General features: G+C 51.6%; 1 protein-coding gene across 1 annotated transcript in view; it reads right to left on the bottom strand.

The window, feature by feature from the left end:
* TMEM151B (transmembrane protein 151B) overlaps positions 1-10,074 on the bottom strand; it is a 29,778-nt gene that overhangs the window by 19,360 nt on the left and 344 nt on the right. The gene's annotated exons all lie outside the window — the stretch shown is intronic.

The raw sequence follows: 10,074 nt of genomic DNA, 5'->3' as shown, positions 1-10,074 counted from the left end.
AGTGCCCATGAAGTCTTGCTTCCCCCTTACTTGCTCCATCAATGAACCAGTGCTGAAGGGCTGGGCTGTCTGGATCCTACCCCTTCTGCTGCTTGAAACCAAGGCTGGAACTTCCATGTAGGCTATGGGATGATGATCCCACCTGCAATGCTCTGCCTTAACTCATTTTTTCTGCCTATTACCACCCTAGGCTAACTGGCTGTCTCCCCCTGCTTCCCACCTCTGCCCAGCAGCGGTGCTCATCTCAGCAGCATTTGCATTCACAGGAGAGTTGCTGGAATGTAAGATATTCCAGATGTTAAGCTACTGGGCCCAGTACAGAGTCCCTGCCCTTCAGCTGCAGAGCTGTAAAACCCTCTTGTCCTGTTCTCACTGTAGTACCTGACTGAACCAGGCTGGCAACAGGAGAACTGCTGTAACCAACCCTCTCCCCACCAGGGACATTAAACAAGCCCTTGGCTCTCAAGGCTTTTAGTTACCAGTGCACAGAACATCTGGAGATGCCTGAAGAAGCAAAAGCTACTGAGGTACCTTAGCAGATCCCCAGGGATTCATAGAAACATGGTGTGAGCTGCCCCCTGCCTTGTGTAATACAAGTGACCACTCATGTGCACTGTCCCTCTGAGCACTGCAATCATGGCCTCTTGCATGCAAATTTCCCTTGCCTGGACTTCAACAATGACCCATGGCGTATGTGTTCCCAGCCCCTCTGGCTCTCTAACAGGGGCTTCTAGCACAGAAGATTTCCAACCAACCCCTCCACCATGGCAATGGTGATCGCTAGCACAAAAATGCCCCTTGCCCTCTCCCCCAACGTAGGAATAGTGACCTTTGCTACATGAGTTCCCTGCCCCTGTGCTCTCCTTCCCCCTGAGGTAGTGACCCAAGTAGTGGCCCCCATTTCCCCACCCTTGGCACTTCAATAGCAGCCTATAGCATGCAGGTCCCTCCTGCCAGGACAGTAATAATGGCCTTTGGTGTACAAGCTCCCTTGCTCCCCTGCCCCAGCAGTGACCTAGTATGTGTGACTCTACTCTCAGCCCTGCATCAGTGACTGACACCTCTCACTCTGGTTGGTATGTACCTTCAGTGTATTATGCCACAATCAGAAGAGAATCCACATGTGATGGGCAGAGCCTCTTTCATGGCTTGCCATTCCTGCAGCTTACCAGGGTAAAGTGCTACAGGGTCAGGTCTAAAGCTGTGATCTTCAAGGCCCCATAGTCTGCAGTGCTAATTAATAACAGATGTGACTTAGGTGCTGCCTTTCATCCCAAAGGATCCCAAACGCCATCCTATGTCCAGCCACACACCACTTTCCAACCACTCAAATGTAGCTACCTCTGGGGCAAGATAAAGCCAGTATTTGACAACAGCTATCCTACCAATTGTTTGGGAGAAGAAGTGAAGATTGCTCTCCCCAACTGCAATTCAGAGGTGGGAAGGGATGGCTGGAGGCAGAAACAGAATTCCCTGCTCTGGCATTTGGCTGGGACACCACAGTGAACATTGCAATGCTGGGGAAATTGCTCCAGGGGAGGGACACTTTCGAGCACATTCGGCCTACTGACTCCCATGCACTTGCAACAAACCTGGAAAAGTGGTGGTGAAGTTGTGCTAAGGTGTGCTGCTCCAAAGCATGCCAAAGACAGTGGTCTCAAAAGTGGCCCCAAGGGATGTCCCTGGAGCAGGCTCACCACCTGATCTCTGGGTGTGTGGGATGCAAGAGCAGGAATTGTGGGGAGGAGGGCTGGCATGCTTGAGTGCATCCCTCCTCAGCCACACCAAGGGAAGTGGTGTGGATATATCCTAGGCACAAATGACTTAAGATCCCCCTGCTCCTATGTGGGGTTTTCTTATATGTTTTGCAAAGTCATCCTCCAGAACTCTCGGCCACTGGATATCATAGAGACTGGCAGCTTAGACAAGTGACACCCGTATGCGAATAACAAAAACTTCTAGAGCTACAAATATAAACCCTCCTGCCTCAGGGCACAACCCAGAGGGATAGGAAGAAACTGTCCACTTCTGGGTCTTTTGTACCTCCCTGTAATCACAGACAGGAAACAGGATCTTTGTTCTGAGCTGGCGCAGCCATCCTGTGTTCCTGGTTTACTAGGATAAAGATACCAAGCTCCACACAGTTTCCTGTGTATACAGATAACATTGGATTTGGCAAAATTCCTAACCAGTACAATCCTCTATAAGGACAGTAAATAGCCCCTTGCATATTATCCAAGAGCCAGGTTTTGCTTTTGCCCCAAGGTGCTCAGCTGGCTCTCAGCATTCTCTCTGATGCCCCAGCCCCTGCCCTTTGAGGTTCAGGTAATGTACTGCTTTATGCACACACACAGGTTTGCTCCCCCTCCTGCAAAATATAAGGTGGGTCGATCATAGCTGCTGCATCCCACCCCAGAGGGGGCAGCATTTCAGCAAGAAGGGGAACAATTCCCTGAAGGTGCCCATTGTGGAGAGTGTTTTGGGATGTGACAGGGATCCAATATGCTAGTTAAAGAAACACTGTCAAAAAAATGTTTATTTGTGTTGGTTCCTCCCCAGTGTTACTGAGAATGCCCAGGATTATTAACACTGGAAGAAACTTTAGTATCTCATCACTTTTGTTTCCAGCTACGAGTCTAAAGTGGTCACTTTCCCTTCTGGTTCTCTTGTGTGATGAAATGAATGCAGCTGCTTCCAAGTAAACTTCTCATTGTTATTATTAATTCATTGTTAGTTTTGCTGCATCACCCTCAAGCTCCAGGCATGGACCAGGATCCCCATGTTCCAGGTGCTGTATACACACACACACATGAAATGAAAACAATGATTCCTGGCCCAAACTTGCAATCTCACTATGATAACCAACATATACAGACAGACAAAGGAGGCAATCAGACAGTACTGGTCAGACTGACAGACAGCAGGATCAGCATACCCACTTAGTGATGCCATCATTATGACTTTGAGTCCCTGAAAAGGTTTATTTAGAAGTTGCATTTAAATTATTGGGTGAAGCTTTGCAAACAGCTCTAACTGGTTCTGAAACACATAGGTGCACACACACATGCTCTAAGGCTGGGCCCCTTTTTAAACAGAATAGACTAGGACCCTTTTAAACTCCTGCACACTGTGGAAATCACTGGAAACCACTGGACACAGAATGCCTGTGATCCAGCTGCAATTACCAGAGATCAGGGGTCTTAACCTGCAGTGCTCTCTACTACCCTTGTGCACAGTGAAAGAACGTAAGAGTGTAAATGTGATGTCAGCAGTGTGCAGGCAAGCTCCAGGGCACAGCCTCAGCCCTCCTGGTTCAAGTAACCCTCTGGGACTTCTTCCACCCAAGGACCCCAAAGTGCCACACCAACACTAATGAACATGGCCTCATGACCTGTCCATTGTCCTCACCACAGGGAGAGGAAACAGGGGCTCCTAGTAGGGAGGGAACCTGCCAAGGATCACAGAGTCATCAGCAGATCTGGGAGTGTGATCAAGATGTCTTGGGCTTTAACTACACAAAATCAGTCTCAAGCCCAAGCCCCAACATGGGGAAGAGAAGCTATGCCCACCATGGTCTCTCCGACTCCAACCCTTTGCCCCTGCCACCACATTCTGAGCTTACCAATACCACAGGGAGTTTCGCTACTGTTTCCAGCAGGACCAGATTTCAGAGAGCCTCTCACTAAGCTTCAGTGCATCCTGCCCCAGGAACTGGCCTTTGATGAGTGGAACACAGCCACATGTAGAAAGAACATCAAAGCGGTGCGCAGTCAGGGGAGCCAACAGCGAGAGGAAGGAGAGTTGCACAGAGGCCCTCCTCTGTGTCCCTCCAGGGCCTGTGCAGATGGTGGTCCCTGATGCCTGTTTACCATCTGGGCATGAGAGCCAGCACTGAGTAACAGTATCCCAGCCAGGGAAGGGGCCCCAGTGTAGGTTTAAGCTCCAGGTAACAGGCCTGGGCACAAAGAGCAAGGAGCTGGCTCTGCATGTAGTGGATCTGGGAGCCTCAGATCTGGCAGAGGCAAGCCTCAGCCTTGCTCTGAATCAGCACAGAGAATCATCTCAGTGTCACAACTGCCAGAGAGCAAAAGGATGAAGTAGAAGGAGAAAGAACAGAGAAGGAAGAAGAGCACCTGCAGGGAAGGGCCCACTAGAGCTGTGCTGAATCCTCTCTGCCCAGGCTCCTAGCACAGATACAAGGGTATGCCAGCCCTGCCCTGCACTCTGCTTCCTAGCTCAGCCCTGCAGCATCAGAGAAGCTCCCTGTCTCTCCCTGCCCTCTGTTGCCCTTCAGCAGCATGGGAGCTGTCCTGCAAATTCAGAACTGCCCCTGAATCCATGAAGGGGAGGGGTAGGGGGAGATGAAGGGATGTCTTTTTCTCTGGTCTTCCTCCCACACTGTGAAACCTCCCCTAGGAGTAGAGCTTGCAACCCCTCCTGCTTGGGAAGCTTCACTGGCACTGCTCAGTGGGGGAAGCAAGGGAGGGAGGCAGGGGCTCAGAAGCAGGGTGGCCAATGGCTTCTAACAGACCCTCGGGGTCCCTGCTGATCTCTGCCCCTCCGTGGCTTCTCTGCATCACCGGGAAGGATGAGCACATTGGTTGAAACCGTGCCTTGTTTGCAGGTAATGCACAAATAGAACAGAGGGAAAACCACCAAGAATTCAATGTGCGTGATCAGCAGATCAGGGGAGGGGGAAGATGACATGCTCACACCATGTCAGCCTTTGGGGATTTGGAGGTAGTGAGTACAACCTTGCATCTCACCCAGCAGATTCCCAGCACAAGACCACATCAGAGCCTGCATGGGTTGGGCTGCCTTGTTCAATCCAGGCAGCCCCACAGATGGACCCAGGTGAAACCCCTTGAAGTAGTCTATCTAGGGCATCACAGAAGATGAGGGTGGGGCAGTGGGGAGAGGTTGCAGGCAGTGCTTTATTTCAGGAACTGTGTTAGCAAGGCTCTAGTCCATGCATTAGCCTCCTCCTAAGACTACGCAGCATTGATACTGCAGCGCTTTACAGGGTCACACTAAACCCTGCTGCAAATTGTTTACAGCCCAGTTTTATTACAGGCTTTCAAGGTAATACACACACACACACACACACACACACACACACACACACACACTCTGCACTGGAGAGAGAAACCAGCCCAAACCCAGGCCAGTGCCAACACCAAGGTCTAACCACAGAGGGAGGAGAGGAGTCAGCACTGGGTTTTCATCCCAGAGTGAAGTGCACTATCCCTCCTATATCCCAGGGCTGTATATCCCCCTGCCCCTTCAAAAGACAAAAAACTCCAAAGTAGTTTCCCCAAGTGGAAATTCAGACAGGGTGGCTTTGGATAGAGCTCCAGGTTGGAAAGGAAGGGGGTAGGAGACATGGAAATGTTCAGAACTTCAAACAAGCAGGCATGTAGATGATAAAGCCAGTGGTAGGGAAATCCTTCTGTTCTCAGAACAGCATCCCTATAAGCAGTGGAGGCTGTGCTTCACAGGAAACCGTACTTGGCCCACTGCAGTCCAATGAAATGAGGTGAAAAGTTTGCCCTATTTTACTGCAAACAGTGTTTCCCTATAGCCATCAGCATCCCCCACCAGCCATGCATCAATGCACTCAGCTATGGCAAGCAAATCTCTGTACAACTGCCCCACTGCACAGATCAGTTCTTCTATGACTAAACCACAGGAGCAGGAGTCAGACCTCCTTGCTTCTACCCTTGGCTCTGACACTGACTCACAGCATTACCCTTGTCAACTCCCTCTACTTCTCTGTGCCTTAGTTTCCCACTCTAAAATGGGGGTGAGGACCTGACCCAGGTCCCTCAAGCTATGGAAGGTCAATTAAAAAAATATACATGACATGTTTTGAGATGCTCAGTTGGGAAGGGCAAAGGGTGAGGTTAGTCCTCCTGCTTGTCTCCTAGGTCTGACACAGCAGTAGGAGCATCCATTTGCACAGGTTCAGCCTCCAACATTATGGTCACCCCAGAACACAAAGTCAGGGTTGTTTCTGAGATACCTGGCTCTCCTTCCCCAAGCTGAGCAGCGACTGACAGAAGACAAAAATTGTGCCTGGTACTGAAGGAAGTATATACGACTCAAAGAAGCATGGGGGGGGAGAAGAGAGAGGAACAAGATGGCAGTGAAAGTGTTATTCCCTGGACTGAAAGCCTTGAAAAGCTCCTTCATAGTGAGATGGAAGAAATCATCTCCTCCTCCCAGCTGGAAGCCTGGCAGGAGACAAATCCCACGTGCCTGTCCCTAACCTCTCTGCTTCCCCGACTCTGAATACAGGGTAAATCAGGCACTGTGTAGATAAGGCTCATTGCTCTGATCAGAACTACTCAACCAAAACAGATATGCCCTGTCCATACCTGTGATCCCTCCCTTGAACAAGCTGTTCTCATGCCAGGCTCCTACACCCTTTCCCACCCCTACACTGCCCTGTTTGGTACAACTCTGGCTCAGAGAAACAGATGAGCTGCAGGGGCATTGGGTTTCTCACCTCAACAACAGGGACCCTTGCAGGTCTATGGACTTCCCCCAACTCATCCCCAAAGTCCTCAGACACTCAAGTGAGCAGTGTCAGGCAAACAGGGCCTGGCCTGGAGTCTGAAGGGTTATGTGTGGTTACACTGCTCCCAAACATTGAAATAACACAGCAAAAGGCCTAGAGCAGCAGGCTGGGGTTCAAGTGTCCTCCACTTGGCAGGGAGGGGCAGCAGATCGCAGGTTAATCCATGGGGAGTCCTGAGCAGCAGTTTCCATGGCTCTGCCATGCAGATCTGCTTGCATCACATAAGAGAATAACAAGCCTTGTGCCTCCCCTTTGTCAGCAAAACAAGACACAGTGGGGACAGACTCTGCCAGCACCACTCTCAGGAAGCCCCATGGATTTCAGTTCAGGGCCTGGCCATCCCCCAAGGGGCTAGGTACAAGCAGCAGCAGCAAACCGTGCCACCATGCCCCATATCCCTATGCTGCAGCCCCAATGACTAGGAAACAGCTAGCTCATCCCCAGGCTGGTGGTACTGCTAAATAGAGAGGGAAAAAGAAAGGGAAGACTGAGCCTCTGGAAGTCAGGGAGACCTGCAGGGATCCTGCTCAGACCATGCCAGGAGGGTCTTTCCCAGGGATTTGAGGAGGGTTTGTTCCACCCTTGGACCTCACTTGAGCAGCAGAACTGGGAGCATGAGGAAGATTCAAGCTGGCTGGCTGGATGTTGGCATGACATCAATATGACCTACACCATGCCAAACTGGGTCTTGGCTCCGTGAGTGTTTGGGTGTCAGTGAGATGAGGAGAGGGTCTGAGGACATCCTGAGAGAAGCTGTCCACCCAAGGAGATCTTCACTGGCTCAGCCCACCACGTGTGTTAGCATCAAGCAAAACAGAATGGGTTAGATTTCCCAGCATCCCCCCACGGCCCCCTCCCACTCCAGTTCACCTGTCAGTCACACACTGAGCAATGGCAGAAGCTGCGCCACACTCAAGGCATGCAATGTGACAGTACAAGGCACATTCAGGGAGGGTAGCTTTCCTCACTTTCCTCTCTCTGTTTTCCAGCCCTCTGCAGGCTCTGCCCAGTGGGCACGCTCCCCAGCTGGGACTTGGACACACTCCCCAGAGGCTCCAACACAGAATGCAGCAGTCTCTCCTGCAAACCCCAATATGAGTAAATATGTCCCAGCACTGATGGTGCAGGGAGCCTCAGGCAGGAGAGCAGCACTACTTCTGCCTGACCCTGCCAGGTACAGGGCATTTGAGAGGAGCAGCAGCTTGCTTTGGATCCAGCCCCTGGGAGTAGGAGTCCAAATTCAGCACAATGGCACAACTGTTCAGCCTCTGGTATACAAATTGCAGAACAGGGAATGGGGTCTTTGCTCAGGGGCACAATGAACATACCAGCACACAGAGAGTGTGGGCCTTTGTTTAACTATAGTGGGAGCTCCTTTTGCTCCACAGAAAAAGGGATAAGAACCTACCGTAGCTGCTGTCTGAGGGCTCCTCTGATGTAAGCAATGGAGTAACTATGCTTTTAGCACTTGGTCTCAAATCCTTCTGTCAGAGCCCTACTGGCAGCCCCAACACGAAAAGACCAAAATCCTGACCTTCCTCTTATGGTCCCTGTAAAGCTGAGGTGTGTGAGGGTAGCTGACCTGGCACTGTCCACATCATATGTCTCTATACAGAGACCTTCCATCTCCAGGACTCTCACTCTGGCACCTTTCACCAGACATTACAGCCATTTAAAACAATAGTTTTTAAAATCCATTCAGATAAGGATTTGGGTCCCTTTGAAGCAGCATCACACTCAGCTTTGCCCTGGGGACCTGGATTGTCACAGCCTGTTCAGGTCAAAAGAGTAAGCATGATAACCCCTGCCCTACCTCTCAAATTGACTCTAATTGCCAGTATCTGCATGGAGGCCCTTGCCTCTAGAAACTATGGATCATGGAAGGGCAATAGGGAAAGCAAGGGCACTGGCTGAGCTGGGTGTAGGGAACACAGGGATGGGATAGCAAGGAGGTTGCAAGACAGGAGTGAGAGGCACTGGCAGACTTGGATGGGAAGCATCTCCATAGGGTCCTAGTCTTTCCCTCTTCCCTTCTTCAGCCAGTACCTGAGCTTCCCTCTATCACAATTACATATATATTTCAGAGAAGTACGTGTGCATTTTCTTCCCAGTTATATAGAAGGCAAAGAATTACTGGGATTATGCAGCAGCCATTACTGCAGCTCCTCAACAGCGGCTGACAACTGTTACCCCATCCTCCCCCCAGCAAGCTACAACTGCTACTGAGAGTCCCTTCCCCCCCAGCCAGGAACTGGCTACCTGCCTTTCTAGCCTCAAGTTCAAGGAGCAGAGGGCTAAGGAAAGGACTATCCAGAGCCAAAACTACACAGCCTGCAAACCCTGCCCAGCTGCTCACACCGTGGCACTGCCCCACCAACCCTCCTGATCAACACTGCTTCATTTCCATTTCTCAGAGCCCTCAACCTGTGACCAGGCTCCTCTGTGGTAAACCCATGGACCCGCTCCTCATCCTTCAGTGCCTGGACTTTACAAGAATGCCCAGCAGGATTGGCCCAGCCCTCCCCTTACCCTGCACTTCAGACCCCCTATCTCACCAGTATTTGAGCTACCCCTACTCCTAATGGGCTCCCAAGGGGCATCCTCCCCTCCTTCTCAGATCCCTGATGCACTCAGAGCAGCAGCTGAGGACCCCTGTGGGTTCTGCCCCCTCCCCAAGCCCTGACCACCTGTGCCAATCCACTCATCTGGCACAGGGAGGCAGGCACTTGTGCTATATCCAGGCAGGCTGCCAAGGGGTATCCCTTATCCACCTTGCAAGGCATAACAACCTCTCTCTACTGCAGTGGTCCAGCACCGCTCTGCTCTGTGCCCAGTACCTTCTGCTTGCCAGGAAAAAAAATGAAGTGGTGATTTTGTCTGGCCCCTTCAGCCCTCCCATGACATTTTACCTTTCTACCCTACCCTGGGTGCACTTCTCCCCTTTGTCCCCAATCACCAGATCTGCTACTCCACAGCCCCTGCATGCCCATACTTGCTCCAGGTGTGGGCAGTACAGCTTCAGGTACCATGGTGATGAGCACAGTGAGAAAACTGAGAGGGATATGGAGAAGGGAGATGGATGGAGGCATCGATAAGGATAGATGGGGAGGCAGAGATCCTAAGGACGAAGATGGAGCAGGTGGGGGTAGGCAGGGAGGAAGGGAAGCAGATGGCCAGATGGACAGAGAGAGAGGAAAGAGAAGGGAGATAGAGGCAGAGAGCGAGAGAGAGAGAGATGGAAGACAGATAGACAGAGATGAGAGAAAGAAGAGCGATAGAAAAGGGAGAGAAAGAGGCACAGAGACAGAGAGGTGGAAGAGAGAGAGGGCTGGGAGGTAGGGAGAAGAGAGACAGACAGACAGACAGAGGGGGGGGGGGCAGAAAGAGAGAGGGGCCGCGGGCTGTCAGAGCCGCATGGGGCTGAAGGCTGCGCGGGCAGCCGTGCGGGGCAGGACTCAGGTGCCAGGCGGGGGCTTCCCCCAGCCCCGGCCACC

The sequence above is a fragment of the Alligator mississippiensis genome, chromosome 1 (assembly GCF_030867095.1).
Source record: "Alligator mississippiensis isolate rAllMis1 chromosome 1, rAllMis1, whole genome shotgun sequence".
Taxonomy (NCBI): Eukaryota; Metazoa; Chordata; order Crocodylia; family Alligatoridae; genus Alligator; species Alligator mississippiensis.
The sequence above is the reverse complement of the archived record's forward strand: the minus strand, read 5'-3'. Positions and strand labels throughout refer to the sequence as shown.